The 17,376-nt window shown below is 40.0% G+C and overlaps 2 long non-coding RNA genes across 3 annotated transcripts in view; one reads left to right on the top strand and one right to left on the bottom strand.

Moving 5' to 3' along the window:
- Positions 1-16,246, bottom strand: part of LOC138373600 (uncharacterized) — a 449,843-nt gene extending 433,597 nt beyond the window's left edge. The window contains exons 1-2 of the long non-coding RNA XR_011231251.1: positions 15,790-16,246; positions 12,885-13,047 (exon numbers count right to left, since the gene is read on the bottom strand). This is a non-coding gene — a long non-coding RNA (uncharacterized lncRNA). The remainder of the gene's footprint in view (positions 1-12,884; positions 13,048-15,789) is intronic.
- Positions 1,933-6,262, top strand: LOC123762136 (uncharacterized). Of its 2 annotated transcripts, none has more exons than XR_011231253.1 (7): positions 1,933-2,155; positions 2,597-2,636; positions 3,230-3,449; positions 4,584-4,637; positions 5,086-5,152; positions 5,495-5,562; positions 6,121-6,262. It is a non-coding gene; the product is annotated as an uncharacterized lncRNA (long non-coding RNA). The 2 variants fall into 2 exon arrangements; XR_011231252.1 differs by having other exon boundaries at positions 1,935-2,155; positions 5,495-5,566.
- Positions 16,247-17,376: the final 1,130 nt, after the last annotated feature.

Genomic DNA, 17,376 nt, shown 5'->3' with positions numbered 1-17,376 from the left:
TGCTATCGTGATGGGGGATCAGCCATTACACGTGTTAATGACTCTTGTCATTATCAATGCCCGAATGTCAATGTCAATGCCCGAAACGCTTTGCGTAATAGTGGCTTTAGGCATTGTATGTACTAGCTATACCTATAAGTTAAACAATCCTTGTAAATATTTATTGTATGTATGTACCTTACCTAAATAAAATTGTATTGTATTGTATTGTATAGTTGTGTAGTTAAGGACATCAGGGTAAAGGGGTAATGGGCATTGTGGTTGATTGTTCTACCTGGGAATCCTCCACTGTTTTATATCTTATGTATGTATGTATGTACTAACCTAGTTGTGGTTGCAAGGGTTGAACTTTGGCTCTTTGGTCCCGCCTCTCAACCGTCAATCAACTGATGTACAGATTCCTGAGCCTACTGGGCTCTGTCATATCTACACTTGAAACTGTGTATGGAGTCAGCCTCCACCACATTACTGCCTAATAAATTCCATTTATTAACTACTCTTACACTGAAAAGTTCTTTCTATAATCTCTCTGTGGCTCATTTGGGTACTCAGCTTCCACCTGTGTCCCCTTGTGCGTGTACCACATGTGTTAAATAAATGTATGTATGTATGTAAGGAGAGAGAGAGAGAGAAGGAGAGAGAGAGAGAGAGAGAGAGAGAGAGAGAGAGAGAGAGAGAGAGAGAGAGAGAGAGAGAGAGAGAGAGAGAGAGAGAGAGAGAGAGAGAGAGAGAGAAGGAGAGAGAGAGAGAGAGAGAGAGAGAGAGAGAGAGAGAGAGAGAGAGAGAGAGAGAGAGAGAGAGAGAGAGAGAGAGAGAGAGAGAGAGAGAGAGAGAAGGAGAGAGAGAGAGAGAGAAAGAGATGAAGATCGAGACAGAGAAATAGATATAGACAGAGTCAGGGAGAGAATGTTAGACACAGAGATGTATAGATAAGGATATGCAAAGTCAGTGAGAGAATGACAGAGATAGAGCGAGGAAAGAGACAGAGATAGGCTGACACAGAGAATGTCAGAAACGAGGAGAGGCAGAGACAGAGGGACAGGGACAGGAGCAGAGGGACAGGGACAGACACAGACACGCACATGGAACACCGAACCTTACACACTCTCTGATATATTGTTTAATTAATAGAGATTCACTAATAAAGCTTATAATTGTATATGTTATCAAAAAGGCATAGATAAAGTCGTTCTTACGTTTTAGTCACAGAGATTAGATATTAGTAAAGTTCATTTTATTCAGGAAAGTACATAAATAGTCGATTTACAAACATAATATTGGATTTATAGATAGAGCTAGTACATACAATACCTAAAGCCACTAGTACGCATAGCGTTTCGGGCATATTATTGAGAGAGGAAAGATATTTATATTTAAACAATTTTTTTTTTTTACCGACGCTCTCCCTATTGATGAGAACTACAACCTAATGAAGATAAATGTTAATTTTATGTAGATACTGTAATAAACGAAAGTTTTTAATGTCATCAGAGAAGCAGAAATATAGGCAAATTTTAAATCCCTTGTCATAAATATAACTGAAGTGAAAGCAAAGATACATGCATTTTGATAGTTACAAAGAGAGCTCTTTAACACGGTGGAACACGAACAAGGGGAACTTAGTACCCAAATGAGCCACAGAGATATTAGAAAGATTTTTTTCAGTGTCAGAGTAGTTAACAAATGGAATGTATTAAGCAGTGATGTGGTGGAGGCTGACTCCATACACAATTTCAAATGTAGATGTGATAGAGCCCAATAGGCTCAGGAACCTGCCTGTTGATTGACGGTTGAGAGTCGGGACCAAAGAACCAAAGCTCAACCCCTGCAAGCACAAATTAGGTGAGTACAACTAGGTGAATACAGCTGAGGGGCGGGACCAAACAGCTGAAGCTCAATTCCCTACGCATAACTAGGCGAGTCCATAGGAATTACCGCTTGTTCTGGCGCCATCTATGTTTTGACAGCAGTACTACTAATGTTCCCACGTTATGTGACGATCACTATACGGGTGTTACGGTCAGTTGCTCTTCTATATATGTTTATGGACAACGTAGGTGATTTGAGGCAATTTGCGGCCACAGTAGAGTAGTATCCACGCGGTGAGTGGTGGGAGAGGATATATACTGCTGTGTGCTCGACCAGCGGGTGAGAGGTAAGTTATATCGAATAATTATGGGAAAGATAGGTAATTTTTAAGCGTAAAAGAGGTCAGGTAACTGATAACTACAGAGATGGGTAGTGTTTTTTGTCTTTATTTACTAAAGTGGAACATTACATTATGCCTTTAGCTGAACAAGTCTACTGGTGGGGGAAGTAGACGGGTTTTATGAAAGTATTTTACCTAAATATTTATTTGGTTAACTAGTTCTGACGTTACCAGAGGGTGTTCCTTTTAATCTAATCTTAAAAATCTAGCCGGACGAAGTGATAAAATAAATTGAATAGAACGAAGTGGTTTGCCAGGGTGCTTAACGTTTAGTTTAATTCATTTACTATGCAGCCCATGCTTAAAGAATGCAAGTTAACCATATTTAATTTACCGTAGTTTTACTAGACTCGATACTGTATACCGTTTTTACTCTATTTAATACAGCATGTCGGGTAAATGCCAGTCGCGGAAAGTTCCTAATATGGTAAGTTTTAAAGGAAAATTTTGTAAAGTTAATTTTATCGCTTAAGTTAGCGGCCAATTAGCTTAGTCTATTCTGAGGAAAGTTACTAGAATCTAACATTGCAAGTACCATCACTTCTTTTTGAGAAACGTGACTAGATACATGAATCTCATAATTTGACTACTGGCTGTTCATGGTTTAGGTTACATAGTTGAGGAAATAGTGATAAGGTTTGTGATTTTGTGTACTTTGACTTTAGCAGAGATTTTGATAGTGGCACAAAATTGATAAGAGGGTAGCATCATTGGGAGTGCTGACTAAAGTTGATTAGGGGGTGGTTATACCAAAGGAAATGATAGTATAAATGGGGTTAAGTTGGGGCAGAAATGTTGAAAGTACTGCCTAAAGGCTGTCCTTGGACCTCGGTTATTCACAAAACCAGATTTTGGTTTAGACTGCAATAGTTGCAGAATTGGCATATAAAAAAAATGCCCTAAATAGCTTTGAAATAGTTAAGACTACCAAATGCAGTTTAATGCTGACACATGTAAGGTTTGGAGGCTAGGTAAAGATGAGCTAAATCGTGTAGATTAAGGGTATTAAATTTTTTGCAGGTTGTAAATTCTCCCTCGGCTGGTACTGCTCTCCAGCCCGGATGTTGATTGGGCAGTCTTCAACTGCCTCCCAACATGGTAGCGAGGTCCTGAGCTGACATGCAGTGAGGAACGTGGAAAGCTCCCTGAATTGGCACATGGTATGCCTCCCTTTCAAACCAGCAGCTGGCACAAATGTTCCAGCTAACATCAGAATAGTGGATGAAGCCCACACTAAAATGTAAGTGGTACAGTAAATGGACCCCCCCCCCCCCGCTTTGACACTGAACAGTTGGGAGGAAAGGGGGGGGGGGGGAGTGTGGCTTATAGTTGTATTGCTACAGAATCTTTTGCCATAAACCAGTGGCACAGCCTATTGGCACTTGCTATTTAGAATCTTCCCCCTTAAATAGTTAATTAAAAAGGAAATGCTGTAGACAAGCTTAAATTTTTGAAGGGGGGCAACATTTTCGTTGCCATCAAAGCACATCAAAGATGCTCTGAGCTAACTTCCCCTAGTCATTAGTGAATCGTGGCTAGTAACTCTAATAGGAACTTTACTGCCATTAGAATCTATGCAGAAAAAGTGTGCACTTCTTCTGTATCTGCCAGTTTGCTAGAAATTGAAATTGGCATACTTGCTCAGTAACTACTTGCCCTCTTGTACCATGTTACTCAACCATAACAATCACACCACCCATTCTTCTAAAATAACACCCCATATGATAAAAACATCTGCTTTTAATAAATATTTCAAACTTTAATATTAGTTGGCTTGCAAGGTGTGTTAATCATTCCCTTGGCAGAACTGTAGCAGGTCCATAAAGAAATTTATAATAAAGACCAAGTGTGGTCATAAGTGCTGCAGATGGGGGAGATAGAGCCTTACACCTGCAGAAGTTTGGTGATAACTGGAAAGGATATGGCCTTGTATAGTTGCTAGTGTAAATATTACTAAATTTAGTAAAATCACATTGTCTTGGTAGTATAGTTGGGTTAATTATGAATTTTCAGACTAAAAAGCTTGGTACATAACTTTCAACAGAATAAATTTGTCCATCTAGTAGTAAGCAGTGGTTGTAAAAGAATAAAGATTTGTATATATAAATTTTGTATTGCTTTTATTCAAATGTTATACATAGTTTAAGTTTGCAATGTTCCAGAAAAATAACGTTCATAACAAGTTGTTAGAAAAGAAAATTTTTATAGGATGTTGACTTTAAATGACTATACCTTTGTTTGTAATTAATAAAGATGGGACAAAGATACTTAGTGCCATTTAAAACGGCGACTGTTAAACTGGTGGTACAGGTATGAACAAAATAACATCGCTATGCAAATAAGTTTTTAGTAACATTTACTGTTCACATGACAGGTTGTGGAAGGTCCTGGCAAGAAAGAGCTGCAGAAAAATACTTGCAGATCTAGAGTAAGTAGTGTTGTGTACTTTGGAATTGGAGGGTAAAAGTTAATTGCTAAAAACCTGTTAAATATTAGGGTATGGGAATTGAATGGGTATGGAAAAGTCTAGGCTTAGGCTAGTGGGTACCATATCTGCAAATTCATTCCTTTCATGAATGTATTGAATAGAATGGTAATGTTGAAATTGTGAAGATTGTAATGTGGGGCATTAGATCTTAAACAGCATAGGTGAGGGTGTTTTATTAAAATTTTATTGAAATGTAAATCTTGTTTGGTTAACATTAAATGCTTGTTTAAGCTTTAATCTATAAATGTACAACACTTAAGGGTAATCAGGAGTCAAATAAGTTAATGGCAGGGAAAGTTTTGTTCTAAGTGATGGTATTTTTCCCTTGAAAGTAAAAAATATTCAATGTTTACTTTAGCTTGATTTTTAAAATTATAATGTTTTCCAGAATGTGGTTTGGAAAGTCTAGAAGTCCCTCTGTCAGTTGGAAGAGTTAATGGGTTCAACAGAATCAGGCGAGTTGTAGTAAAGGTTAATTTGAATAGATTTGCATAAAAGTAAAAAAATTGTTATAACTTAAACAATATAGCATTGGCTAAAGATAAATGTCAATTGCCATTGAAGTGCAGTTGGAGATAGTTTCTCAAATGACATTTACTGAAACTTGGCCAATTTTTGTGATGCCATATATATTTATATGGCTAAATTAGATCTTTACTACTAGAATGTAGGTAATGTTAATTCCTTAAAGAAATTAAACATTTTCCATTTGAATTTTTAAAGTACTGAATGCTAATTTTAAAAGTAAAGCTAGATCAGTTTTAAATCTGAAGTTAATTTGTTTACATATTTTTCAGATGGTGATTATGATGCATGGACTGGCTTGGAGTGAGGCTCCTTTACTCTGCAAAAGGAAATCTACAAAGTGGGTGAGTTTGAATTCAATGTTTTAGCTATATCAATGACAGTTAATCTTAATTCTCTTATCTAGTCCATTTATAGGTGTGTAACCATGTCCTACTGTTACAACCCACAGGGATTGATGGTTTGTACTGATCCTACCCCATTTCATAGAAGGGGACCAGGCAGTCCTGCAGATTTCCCTGTCCTGGCTTTTTCAGAGCTTTGCTCTACTACCCATCTAATAGATGGACTAGAATTGCATAGGTTTAGGGACCCTTAACAATGGTGACATTGTTAATTCTTACAGGGCTTGTTTGCTGAATGGGTGCATGCATCTAAAACTCCAGAGCCTGGAATACATTGTTTTTGGTAAAGCATATGTACAATGTGTTGATGGCACTAAAGTGGTGGATGTACTGCACCCATTTGGGGAACAAGCTCTGCACTAAAATCAGAGGAAGGGATCAGCCTTGCTGAGCCAATCTTAAAAGATTGGGAGTTAGGATTTTTCTGGCTTATTATTAGGCATTGGTGATAATAAAAGTAGTGTCCCTGTTTAATGTTTATTTTTCTTTTACAGGTGATTGTCTCTGGAGTTGTCTTGGCCTTTTGGATCTTCTGTTCATCTAGGAGCATCTGTCTCAACCTGAAACAGTAATAAATATTAGATGTATTATAAATACTATATGTAAAACTTATTAAATAAAACAATTTTAATGAAACTACTTTATATACCTTATCCTGAAATTATGCTGGAAATTATTGTTTACTACTATTGATGCAATGTTTAAACATCTGAAATTTTTTTGCTTTGAAAATAAATACTTGGCAAAATTTATACCTATTTGTAACTTGTTACATAGGTGCATGCAAAATGCATTGAAAAGATGTAAAAGTGGACTACCTATTCAATTTACAAACTAACAAATATTGCAAATTAGTCTGAATTATTAAAGTGGAAGAAACTTTAAATTTACTTTCAAATATGAAAACTAAAATATTGATTAAAGCTATGCAACACCTAAGCTTTGTACAAATTATGATTAACAATGATCTTTAGTAAATTTAAATTTAAAAAACATTAGAAAAGTGACAAGCATCTATACAACATGGTTTTCACAAAGTCTTTGGTAACTTTAAATTTAATCAAAGCTCTTAAATGATTTGTCTGCCAAACTCTTCAGATATTCTGAAATATTTTACCTAGATTAAAACCATCAGTTTGAAAGGGCAAAACAGATTACTGTCAATTAGTTTGACCTAAAATCTGCAAGGTCCTGAAGGAATGGAATTTTTGTAAAACTTTGCTAAAAACAAACCCTACCTAATGAACCTGCTCTTTTTTTTAGAAATGGTAATTGCAACATTACCAAAGGCCATTGTTTTAATAGCCAATGTACCAAATGAATGACCAAGAAGCAACAAACAGGTACATGGTAGAAAGGACAAAAGAATGGTTATGAGGACCCTTTCATTTGTTAAAGAAATGACTGGGTAAAAATGCTGTCATACCACAAGGGGTCTTAACCCTTGTCATATACATCACTGACATTAATCTAAATATTACCAACCACAAAAATTGCTGATAACATGTTATAAAAAAAAATACAGAATATAATATTGAGGCCTTAATGCAGATCTCTAACTCTACAAATAGTAACAAGACTGGCAATTTAACATAAAACAGAAAAAAATCCAAGACCTTGCACGTGAGCCAGAACAATCCATATCACAACTATCACATTAAAATGAAACAACAATGAAGGCAAGGTAATTACCAAAAGAAGGCACCAAACCGGGAAGGCCATGTAGCACCATCAAAGTGCGAAATAATCAGAGGGCGCTAAATATCACTAAGAATGCCAATACGAGAACAAAAACGCATAAGGCGAACGATATGAAAAGTATCCGATTCACCTAGAATTCTATCGAGGGGCGAGGGACGGTCGGAAAGCAAGACACACGCTCGTCCTGGAAGTCAGGACATTCAACAAGGATATGCACAACTGTAAGAGGGACAACACAATTCGGACAATAAGGAGCAGGGCGGAGCTCCATTAAGTGACAGTGGGTTAAGCGGGTATGACCAACCCACAGCCGTGCCAAAGCAGTGTCCCACCGCCGGTTACGGTGGTAGGAGGAAGGCCACGGGGACACACTAAGTTTGAGAGTACGCAGCTTGTTACCAACCACAGAGGACCAACAACCCTGCCAACGGGGAAGAATGAATAACAGGATAAAAGTCGGAATAAGGAATACCTTTACGGGAGATGGGACAAGAACGGATAGCTTCCTTAGCGGCAGCATCCGCACGCTCATTGAAACACCAATATGGCTGGGAACCCAGCAAAACTCTACTGATTTAAATTTACTAGAAATAAGAAACAGCCAATGTTGAATCTCAATGACCACCGGATGGACAGGATTAAAGGACCCTAGAGCCATGAGGGCACTACGAGAATCAACTACAACCACAAAGGAGGAATGAGAAAGCAAGAGACAAAGAGCATAGAGAATAGCATAAAGTTCTGCCGTAAAGACGCTAGCCTCCGAAGGGAGGCGACACATGTAAATACAGTCAGGAAAAACAACAGAGTAGCCCACACCATCCGCAGACTTAGACCCATCAGGGAAGATGGAAATAGAGTGGGAGTGCGAAGAAAAGTGCTCAAGGAAGAGGCTTTTCAGAATTGTAGGAGGGGTAAAGGCTTTAGTAATACAAGTCAAGGACGTACAAAACTTGGGAAGGGGGACTCTCCACGGAGGTAATGAAGGAACAATACGAGGAGAAACATTAGAAATATGAACAGAAAGAGAATCCTGTAAGCGAGATAACTGGACAGAAAGTGGGAGACAATGAAGAGGAACAGGAACCACAGGAGGAGGAAAAGTCAATGCACGACAGAGGCGAGAGGAAGGATGTTGGAAGGACCGCGCAAGATAGCGAAGACAGTAGCAATCACGGCAGTCCTGAAGAGAGAGAAAACCAGTGTCAACATACAAACTAAGGGCGGGAGTCGAACGAAAGGCACCAGAGCCGAGACGCAACCCAGTATGGTGCAAAGCATCAAGACGGCGAAGAGTAGAAGGAGAAGCAGAAGAGTATGCAGGGCAACCATAATCGAGTTTAGACAGGATGAGAGAGGAGTGCAAATAGAGGAGCGTGCGCCTATCCACTCCCCAAGAAGTATGGGACAAAACCTTAAGGAGGTTAAGGGCCTTAGAGCATTCAACTCGGAGGCAAGAGATATGGGCTGACCAAGACAAACGAGTGTCAAAGACTAACCCCAAAAGCTTCGCGGAATCCCTGTACACAATGAGATGACCATAAAGTAACAACAATGAAGTAAAGGTCCTTTCAGTAAGAATCTATCATTCACTGAAAGTTGCTGCAGTTAAAAATAAAAGAAAATACAAGTCCCTAGAAATAAACAAGCAACCTTTTTGACTAAGGAAAAGAAGGTAGTTATTCTACTGTATAAATCTAAGTATTCACTTAGATAACTGTATCCAAGCATAGAGGTTCTCCCCCCCCCTTCCCTTTCAGAAAAACATCTACTTTCGAAAAAGTTTAACATTGGCCAACAAAAATGATTCCAGAACTAAATTGCCTAATACCAGGAACAACTGAGAGCCATGACAAACACTGCAACCCTCTCCTACCCCCAAGTCTTATGCTATTTATGATCCAAGGTAATTTGAGATACTATACTGTACTTCCTACAGACGAGTCTAGTGAGAGGGTGATCTCCTGGCGATTAAATTGAAGCACGATACAGGTGTCAACGAACATCAGTCAGCCCACTTGTCAGCACAGTGGATAACTAATGACATCATAATCTGCAGTGTTGTATGCCTCACTGTGGCCATTTAAATCAATAAGACACAGGGTTGTGGCAATGTTTACTATTTCAGTAAATTGTTTAATTATTTATTTGATAATTTTCATTTGTTTTCACCTGCAACTTACACACTGCAAGGCCAATAGCAGCATTTCTTTCATTTATGTGAGGGAGAGCCATACCATCTTGGTTCAGTATAGCTGTGATACCATAACCCATCACACAAGATATCCAGTTGTAAGACTTTTACCATCAGTGGTGGTAGAGTATGCAACTGGCAATGGCTTTGTTACAGGTTCGCTTCATCTCACAGCCCCAGTGGATTTTCTCACACATTTGAATACATGAAACAACTTTATTTGATACATTCCAAACCAAAGTACTGTACAGTACAGTAATTATCAAACCATCAAATGTGTGGGATAATCATAGTGCGCTAAATATCACTAACGTCGCCAATACAAGAACAAAAACGCATACGGCGAACAATATCAAAGGTATTGAATTTACCAAGAATTTTATCGAGGGACAATTGACAGTGAGGGATGGTCGGGAAGCAAGACACGTAAGTCCTGGAAGTCAGGGACATGTAGAGACAACGGTTTGGACAATAAGAAGCAGGGCAGCGCTCCATTAAGTGCCCGTGAGTTAAACGTGTATGACCAATATACAACCTCGCCAGAGCCGTTTCCCACCACCGGTTACGGTGGTAGGAGGAAGGCCATGGGAACACACTACTCTTAAGAGCATGCAGTTTGTTACCAGTAACAGAAGACCAACAACCCTGACAACGGGCAAGAATGGGGAAATGAATAACTGGGTAAAAGTCATAATAAGGAATACCTTTACGGGAGATGGGACAGGTACGGATAGCTTCCTTAGCGGCAGTGTCCGCACGCTCATTTAAGAACACACCAATATGGGTGGGAATCCAGCGAAATTCCACTGTCTTAAATCTACTGGAGATAAGAAACAGCCAATGTTGAATTTCAACTACCAAAGGATGTTCTGGATTAAAGGATTCTAGAGCCATGAGGGCACTGCAAGTGTCAACTATAAACACAGAGGAGGATTGACAGCGAGAAAAGAGTTGATGAAGAGCATAGAGTATAGCATAAAGTTCGCCATGAAGATGCTAGTCTCCGGAGGCAGGAGACACAAAGGTGCAGTCAGGAAAAACAACAGAGTAGCCTACACCGTCTGCAGACTTAAGACCCATTGGTGAAGACGGAAATAGAGTGCAAGTGTGAAGAAAAGTGTTCAAGGAAAAGGTGATTTAGAACTGTAGGAGGGGTAAAAGTTTTAGTCATGTGGGTCAAGGCTTACAGAATTTAGGAACGGGGACCCCTCCATAGGGGCAAAGACGGAATGACACGAGGGGAAATATTGGTAACACAAACTGAAAGAGCATTTTGTAAGAGAGACAACCGTACAGAAAGAGATAGGTGGTGAAGGGGAACAGGAACCACAGGATGGGTAAACCTCAAGGCATGACATAAGCAAGAGTGAGGGTGCTGTAAGGACCGTGCAAGGTGGAGAAGACAGTAGCGATCATGGCGATCCTGTAGAAACAGGACGCCAGTTTCAACATACAGGCTTAGGGTAGGTGTCGAAGGAAAGGTACCAGAGCTGAGCCGTAACCCAGTATGATGCAGTGTGTCCAGATGGTGAAGGGTAGAAGGAGAAGCAGACGAGTAAACAGGGCCATAATCGAGTTTAGACAGAACGAGAGAGGAATGTAAAGAGAGGAGCAGTGTCGATTAGCTCCCCAAGAAGTATGGGACATGACCTAAAGTTAGTTAAGGGCCTTAGAGCATTCAACTCGGACGTAAAAAATATGGGGCGACAAAGACAAACGAGTGTCAAAGATTAGCCCTAAAAGCTTTAGCAGATTCTTTGTACAAAAGGGGATGACCCCTGTTACCTAACAGTAAATAGGTATCTGGGAGTTAGCTATTACAGGCTGCTTCCTAGGGGGGTGCGTGTGTGGGAGAAAAAAAAATTTAGTAGTTAACCACTGAACTGCTGTCTCCAAATAACACCCTGGTGCACAAGAAATAAAATCTTTCCAAAAATTTTTTTTCTCTTCTTATATTGTTAAAATGCAGAGTCTGATCACGGGGAAACTAAACAAAAAATATTGTATGTGACTTACTTTAGCTGCGATGGAGCTGGGAAGTTGAGCAAATTATGGGCGCTGAGCGTTGGAGCGATGGGGGTCTGTCGGCCCCGCCACCCCGTGCGACGGCAGTTGCTGCAAATAAAATGTTGCGCAATTATTTTGAAGTTTCTCATTCATTTCTTCCTTTTTTTTGCTGTAATATTATTTAAAAGTGTGTAATTTGTGGAATTAATGTAATTCAAAGTATAGAACATCGCTATGCTCAAAATTATGGGCCTCATATATGCGACATATTCTACAATCAAACAGTGTTTTTGCTGTTATTACACTATATACACACATTGTATATACCCATCTACGTATGTATTCACCATAACGATCCACTATGTTGGTATGGTGAGCCCAAAAAACATGAGTGAGCTGTCACACCCTGCCAGTCCTCCCTCCCTCCTCCAACACATTACTCGCCAACATTCCTCCTCCCAAAATACTGTTATTGTGTTTATTACACTATTTACACACGTTATGTATAAGTATGTACATGTTTTATTCATGTACATACGTACATACTTGTCATCTCCTCACCTCTCTCTCTCGCCTACTTAATGCTCTTGCTTCCCTCATCTCATCACAATCGACTTTATAATGGTCCAGGACGGATCGAAATGTCATCGTCTATTCAATTTCCAGTGTGTGGTTTGGTCAACAATGAAATCTTCATGCAAGATCTTATAAAGAAAACCCCTAGAACGAGTTTTGCAGATACGAAAGAGTTTAAGGTGAGTAGGGGATGGTTTGAGAAATTTTGAAAAAAAGACGTGGTATTCATAGTGTTGTGAGGCATGGTGAGGGTGCCAGCTCAGATAAAGTAGGGGCTAAAAGATTTGTTCGTGATTTTAAAGATTTTGTAGATACTGTATTGATGGATATATTACACAACAAGTGTTTAATTGTGAGGAGACATAGCTATTCTGGAAAAAATTGCCGAAGAGGACATACATTACCCAAGAGGAGACGTCACTGCCCGGACACAAGCTAACTTGGGCTAACTTGTGTCAGGATAGGCTAACTCTTGTGCTGTGTGGCGATTTGAAAATTAAACCCTTGCTCGTGTATCATTCCGAAAATCCAAGAGTTTTACAAAATATATAACGTGCAGAAAAACTGTGATGTGGAGTGGTTTGCCCTGCCATCAAAAAATATCTGCAAGAGAAAAGTTTGACACTCAAGGTCCTGCTTCTCAACAATGCTCCTGCTCATCCTCCAGACTTGGAGGATGCATTGTTGGGGCCACTTTTTTTTTTTTTAGGGATATTCCTACATGAGCCCTGAGTTTCTGGCTAATGTACCAATGACATGAAGGAGGAGTTTTCAACCTACCTTGTGTTAGGTGTGCAGAGGTCAATGGTTGAACATAATGTCAGGAGCAAAGGGGGGCGTTTGCCTCTTCGAACACAATTGCGACCATCTTCATCTCTTCGAACTATCCTAAATGCTCTCTTCACCTGTCTGACCAAATTGGGTGTACAGACCACCTTTGAATCTGAAATTGTAAAATTAATAGCAATTTCAGAATATTCAGTCCATTTATACTAACAAAATTATACATACAGTACTGTAATTGAAATTTTACAGAATGATAAAGGCAATTTAGCAACTTTGTTAAAATGCACATGGGGGAAATACATGAAAATAGGTTAATATTGTTTGTAAGGTTGATGGGAAATGTTTATTACTTTTATGATTTAAAAGATGTATAGCCCTGATACTCCATCCTGGGTGCATTCCACCAGGTAATGACCACAGCAAAAGTTTTCCACGAGGCTCTATTGTCACACAAACTTTTCACATTTTCAAACTTGATTCATCTTTTCCCCCTCGTTCCAGGGGGTTTCTTTAAAAGGTCTTCATGCAAATGCCTTGGTTTCTCACAAATGATGGCCTCTGAAATGCTATCACCTGCTAACTCCTTGTTGTTTATCCAAATTAATAAAAACTTTTTAACATCCTCAAGTGTTTGTGTTCTTTGTTTCGGGATTGTTGATATGCCTTTTGCCACTTTAATGCTCATAATGTCCTTTTTCTTAGCAAGTATAGTGCATATTGTTGACAGATTTGTTGTACTGCCTAGCTAGTTCAACAACCTGTGCACCATTTTGATGTTTATGAATGCTCACTTGTTTTTCCTCTATGGTCATTCTCACATGTGTTTTCTTGGCTTAAACCTTACCACTGGCTTTCTTGGGACTCATGGCAAGATATATCATAACAAATTTTATGTTCAAATAGCCAAAAATCCCAAAACAAATGTAATGCTTTACAAAGAATTCAGGCGCGATACTTACTAGGCAGGGGACACTGGTAAACTGAGGCGCGATCACCATGCCACCACGCGCTAGTTCAGCCCATACGTATATCAACAAACTCCTTTCCCGAGGCAAAGTTTGTAACCCGATTCAAATTTTTCAAAGAAATTAGGCTCGTAACCCGAAAAGTTCATAAATATTCATTCGTAAGCCGAGGTGTCACTATATATAACTAAAAAATTAAACTCAGGATTACTTTCAACCCCCACCCCTTTTGCTCTACTCCATCGCCACCTACCTTCACCCCCCTCTATGATGTACTCTTCCATAGACACCTACCTTTGCCCCCCTCCTCCCCTCTACTCCTCCATCATCACCTACCTTCACACCCCCTCCCTTCTCCTCCTCCATCGTCACCTTCCTTTCACCCTCCTCTATGATGTACTCTTCCATAGACACCTACGTTCACTGCATATAATGCTCCCCTCTACTCCTCCATTGTCACCTACTTTCACCCCCCCTCCGCTCTACTCCTCCAGGGTCGCAGACAATTTCACGAGCGTGAGAACTACGAGTTCTCTAACCACTCTCACACTCCTACTCTCTCACCAGTGAGGGGGAGGGAAGGAGGGAGGAAATGAAGGAAGAAAGGTGGGGGAGAGAATAGGCAGGGGGGAGGAGGGCCAAGATACATTTCTTCCATATAGATAGGTAGACTGAGGGAGAGCTGCTTGCCAAGAGCCCTATCAGACAGGCTTCCTATTCCTCAACCCTCCCTAATATGCCACATCCTGGTCAGGACAACTTGCTCGATTGTTATTCTTGGTGTGACTCGAGAACTGACCTCGAGGCGGGGCATGGGCATGGATTATCTCCCTGGGGCACGCACCTCCCTGCCCCAGCTCTCTCTCTCTCTCACATAATCTATCAAGGGTCTAACATGAGGTCATTGTGCCTACCAGAAGTGTATATGTCCAAGGCTGGCCACCTGTCTGGACCATTCAAATGTATAAACACGTAATTAGTCTATTAAAATTATATATAATGCTACAATTATAAATGAATTTGTTCATGGTCATTCGTTTATCAGTATTTTAATATGAGGTATATATACGCATGTATGTATACGTTGACGTACACATATATGATTATGTGTATGGAATGATTATGATTATGTGTAATCATATATGATTATATCTAATGGAATGCATTAGTAAGTGATGTGGTGGAGGCTGACTCCATACACAGGTTCAAGTGTAGATATGATAGAGCCCAATAGGCTCAGAAACCTGTACACCTGTTGATTGACGGTTGAGAGGTGGAACTAAAGAGCCAGAGCTCAACCCCAGCAAGCACAATTAGGCGAGTACAGTATACGAACGAATGCACATGTACACTTTCAAATGAATTAAGATACCTTGAGATACAAATTGACTTTGTTTAAACAGTTTAAACACACTATGGTACTGATTTTGACATGCTGATGTCTGGAAGGGAGAGGGGGTGTGGGGGGTTATTGTCTGAGGTGGAGGACCAGAGGAGGGAGTCAGTGGAAGGATGGTGGCTGGAGGGATGCCATTGTTCTAATGGTTATGAAAACAATTATTGATGGCAGGAATTCAGTGGGTGTGTACTTCACCCGCACCATCACCATACTGTGCCCTGCTACAACACCCCCCCCCCACTCCACCCATGCTGTGCGGGGCGTATTACACATTATGGGATAACCGACTGTCTGTCCATTCCCTGTCTGCTCGTTATGCTGCCCTTCCTTTTGAAAATTGTCTGCTTTATCGACTTCCTTCAAGACCACACGTTAGCCTCTTATCACGCCCTCTTACCACACTCAGGTCAGAATAGGCCAGGTCAGACTAGGCTAGGTAAGGCTAGGCCAGGTCAGGTCTGGTCAGGTCTGGCTAGGCCAGGTCAGGCCAGGCCAGGCTAGGCAGGGTGAGAGAAGTAAAGCGGCAGGTACTTACGTTTCCGAGAAAGTAGCGGCGGTAGTATATTGTTGATTTAGATTCGACGACATCCTGAAGCTAGTAGGTGGCGGCCTCATCGCTCTCGAACTTCTTGTTGTTGTAGGGGATACGAGGCACACCCCATATCCCCTTTACATATTTCACATCGCACACTAATATTTTTACTATTTCGGACACCAGATTTGTCTGTTTCGTATATGTATAATTGTTCAATATTAAAACCACAATAGAATGCTCTTAACAGTTACAATTTTCAACTTAACAGCCATATAGTTGGCAAGAACGCCGCCCGCCAGTGTAAATGTCTCAGACCCTGTTGGAATATAACCAGTCTGTCAATCGGGTCAACCCAAGTGTTGCATTTCCATGCGTTTCCAAAAGGAAGAACCGCACGTCATCCAATAATGTCAGTAGACTTCTAGATGTTACCACTGCTAGGCTTAGGCTCGGCTACAAGTACCTCTGGGAGTTTGTAACATCTGCTGATGTAGATTTGACTAAATGTAAACTCTGTCTGCAGAACTATTCGCATCCTTTGCGTCATTATATAATGGAATGTGAAAAATCGCGGAATTTAGAGATAACACCATCAATAGTGTCCAAGAAATGTGTAAGTACTTCATTCATAATGATGTGCTGCTCGAAATCTTAGCGAAGTATCCAAAATTTGCTTACTGTAGGTAATGCATGCACATGACTGTAAAGCTGCCGCCCAGTTGGGTGGGTGTGCAGCAAGACTAGTAACTGTGTGACTCACCATAGATGTAAAGTGCCTTGTATAGTGACTGTTGTGAGCCTCTTGTTGATCACTTGTGACACAAAGATTATTGATGTGTGTATTTGTGTAGGTGATTAGATATATGTATGTGTATGTATATATGTATACGTATATATATATATATGTACATGTATGTATGAGAGTGTGTATGTACATGTATATATAATATTAATAATTTTGTAACTAGCGTCACAAATTGATATTTGCTTAGCTAAACGAACTAGAAGGTTCAGTTCCTGAACCGATTATGTGCCTCTGTAATCCTTTACACCACCGCCCACGGGATGGGTATGGGGTGCATAATAAAGAAAGAAATTGAATTGAATTGGTCTGATTAAGACTTTATGACCATGTAATCTATGTTTTGCTCCACTACTTACTGGTTGAGTATGGGGTGCATAACAAATAATAGCCTCCTTCGGGGGCGCCTTGTTTCTAAACGTGTTAGTCTTAAATCCTTTAATCTCAAATCTTGCTACAATGTACCTCTTAATAAATGTTATGTACTCTCGCAACCCAATGTACCTTCTTGTATATAAATAAATAGATTTCAACTGTAAGGGGATATGGTTTGCACCTTGTTATTCTAATAATGGATAAATAATTCTAATAATGGAAGCGCTAATTATATGAACAAGTGCCATGTATTTATTCAGACGAGAACAACAGCGAACACAAACCAGCGCATATACGAACGGAATGGTTTGTATGTACAAACTTCTCAGTGAACGAAGTTGTTTCTAGCCCGGTATCCGAAATTGCAGTATACGACTTGACCAGTCCCCACCTACCCTGGCTTTGTGCCC

This window comes from Procambarus clarkii, chromosome 42, assembly GCF_040958095.1.
Source record: "Procambarus clarkii isolate CNS0578487 chromosome 42, FALCON_Pclarkii_2.0, whole genome shotgun sequence".
In the NCBI taxonomy this organism is placed as follows: Eukaryota; Metazoa; Arthropoda; class Malacostraca; order Decapoda; family Cambaridae; genus Procambarus; species Procambarus clarkii.
Note: the sequence above shows the minus strand (reverse complement) of the source record. Positions and strands in the feature narration are given on the sequence as shown.